This window comes from Diorhabda carinulata, chromosome 9, assembly GCF_026250575.1.
Source record: "Diorhabda carinulata isolate Delta chromosome 9, icDioCari1.1, whole genome shotgun sequence".
In the NCBI taxonomy this organism is placed as follows: domain Eukaryota; kingdom Metazoa; phylum Arthropoda; class Insecta; order Coleoptera; family Chrysomelidae; genus Diorhabda; species Diorhabda carinulata.
The window spans coordinates 2,236,679-2,239,289 of record NC_079468.1 but is presented as its reverse complement, the minus strand read 5'-3'; the positions used below and the strand labels follow the sequence as shown (position 1 = coordinate 2,239,289).

The window sequence follows — 2,611 nt, the reverse complement described above, 5'->3', positions numbered from 1 at the left end:
TTCTGTTAATCAATTTACCAAGAAAAATTCCACAAACTACCGTGAGGGAAGTTGTCCTGTCCCACTGGAAGCGTGTTCTTTGTGTAATAACCGTTACAGTTCAGACAGGAAGAAGTCATCCAACATCTGCACATAGCGCTCTGTAATTGTACAGTCCTATAATTCTTCCCTCTAAATTCGCAGCTCATACCGTCACTTTAAGCGATTATAAGGGTTTCTGATGTTTCATCTCTTCTTCTTCCAGTGTCTGCTTCATTCTAATGAGGATTGGCAATCATCCTTTGGAATTCCTCACGTACATATAACCAATCTCGAAGGTTTTTATTTCTATCCAGGCGGCGCCTACAATGGTTAATAGTTCTCGTTCTCTGTTCATTCGTCTTAGCACCTCGTCGTTGGTCACCAGATCCCTCCATGGTATTTTAAGGATTCAAGCCTGCCTCTGACCCGTATCCTGAGTCTTCAATTCTTGCACCAACTGAATTTTGTGAGTAGTATGTTCTGAATTGAATAATAGTTCTAGAATAAAGTGGTAGGCAAATAATTGTGCATTTTTTTCGTATTGTACAGTATAGAGCCATTAGATAATTCTAAAAGTCAAGTAAGTAGATAAAAATCGTGATATCTCTGCAATGAACTTTGTAAAATAGGAGTTTGCTTGCGGATATGGTAAACAGATACAAATGTTAATAAGGAAGATTCAATATTTTGAATCTTCTAAAGAAAATCCTGCTGTTTAGTCCGGGTAAATATATGTGATTGAGGATTGAATCGCACAACACAATCACCATGAATAGAATGAAATAAAACTGACGTTTTTCTATTGATAAGTTTTATTTATATGATGAAAAAATCATGCGAATAGGCCTGCTATTTCCATCTCTTCTCTATCTGTATATCTTCTTGGTAAAGGTGATGCAACAGCTACAGTCATAGTCAATATTGCGACGAGAATAATCTGAAAAGATTCGCTACATCAACGTATCAACAAATCAGTATTAACTAAACAAAAAAATTACTATTTTCATTAGACATTTCTGAACGGTCTAGTGGCTTGTTATTTAGAATATTGTTATGAACTCGTCCACGATATGGACCGTGAAGCCGGTCAGGATTACGAACAAAAGGTTCGCGGACTGAGCCGCGTTGGAATTTCGATAACTCTCGACGTTTCGGCTTTCATTTTGGAGCCATTATCAAGGGAAGGGATGGGTATTCGTTCAATGGTAAGAATGATCCGATTCCGTGGTCTAAATACCATTGGTATGTTTATAAATTCACCCCATCGATAGAAGTAGTATGAATAAATAAGAAAAACAACAAAACAAAAATTCGTACTCACTATTTTCATGAAGTTAGTCATTACGAAACTGTCTTCAGATGAAGTATACATTCAATTTGGACCAGATAGGTTTTTATAAGAAGAGAGGTCATCGATTTCTAATTGTTTCTATAATGTAGTGGAATTTCTTTTCCTCTAATTAAAATATAATTGGAATTTTATGTCCTTCACAATTGTTTTCTAATTATTACGGAGAACAAATTAAGAAACTCTAACCACCAACCAAATTTCAGTCAATTCAGTCGATTGATCGTGGATCTTTTGTAAAACGAAGTCTTCTTCAGTTTTTTGTGGTGTCGAAAATATCTACAATTCCTGGACGACCTCTACAATTTCAAGAAAAGTTTTCTAAAGTAATTTGTAATTTTATCTGGCTTTACACATCTTTGAGCAATGCATTTTAGAGCCTCTAGAACATCTCAGTATTATATTTTATAATAAAATATTGGCCAAATGTTGATTTAGTGGACATAGAGTGTTATATCAATGATTATTCTTGTCAATCTGACATAAAATTGATTTAAATTTGCAAAATGTGTCAAAAGTCTTCACGTCAAATTGATAATGTGTTAGGTTATGTTAGGTTAGGCTGCTCAAAAGAATAAAATTCATTTTTAGATCGTATGCAAATTTTTAGGAACCAGTTGCACAAAGAAAAGCACTAAAATTGTTTTAAAATTAATCCTATCTGTCGATTTTAGACTTTTTTCAATTGAATCATCGTTGCCATCGACTTGAGAATCGATACATTGTTTTGGCGAAGCAGCGGCTTTTTCTTCCACATATGGGACCATTTTCGCTATTGATTGTCTCTACTTTGTGAAGAGAGTTGATATTCCATACACATCCCAATATACTGTAGCCTTAATCTTCCCAGCTGACTGCTGTGTCTTTGGACGCTTCGGACTTGGTTCACCAGCTGCAGTCCACTCAGATGATGATTGTTTTGATTCCGGAATAAAGCGACGGATCCCTGTTTCATCCTTAGTTACATATCGACGCTAAAAATCTGATACATTACGTATAAACATACCTTCAGATATGTTTACAGCCTAAGCTGTCTCACGCAATTTGAATTTACGATTAGAATCAATTTTTTAATGATTTCTGGAGTAGCCACCTCAATTGGACGACCACTTTTAAATTCAGCAAACCAAAACAAAAGATTCTTTTCGATCGAGCACTTTTGAAACCATTGATGAGTTTGTACAGTATTTTTTTTATCAAAAAACAATTGTAAATTAACACACTGAATTGTTTTGAATCAAT

General features: G+C 34.9%; 1 long non-coding RNA gene across 1 annotated transcript; it reads right to left on the bottom strand.

Moving 5' to 3' along the window:
• Window positions 1–815: 815 nt before the first annotated feature.
• On the bottom strand, window positions 816–1,755 carry LOC130897964 (uncharacterized). The gene is made up of 2 exons (XR_009059811.1): window positions 1,343–1,755; window positions 816–958 (listed from the first exon to the last, which is right to left on the bottom strand). It is a non-coding gene; the product is annotated as an uncharacterized LOC130897964 (long non-coding RNA).
• Window positions 1,756–2,611: the final 856 nt, after the last annotated feature.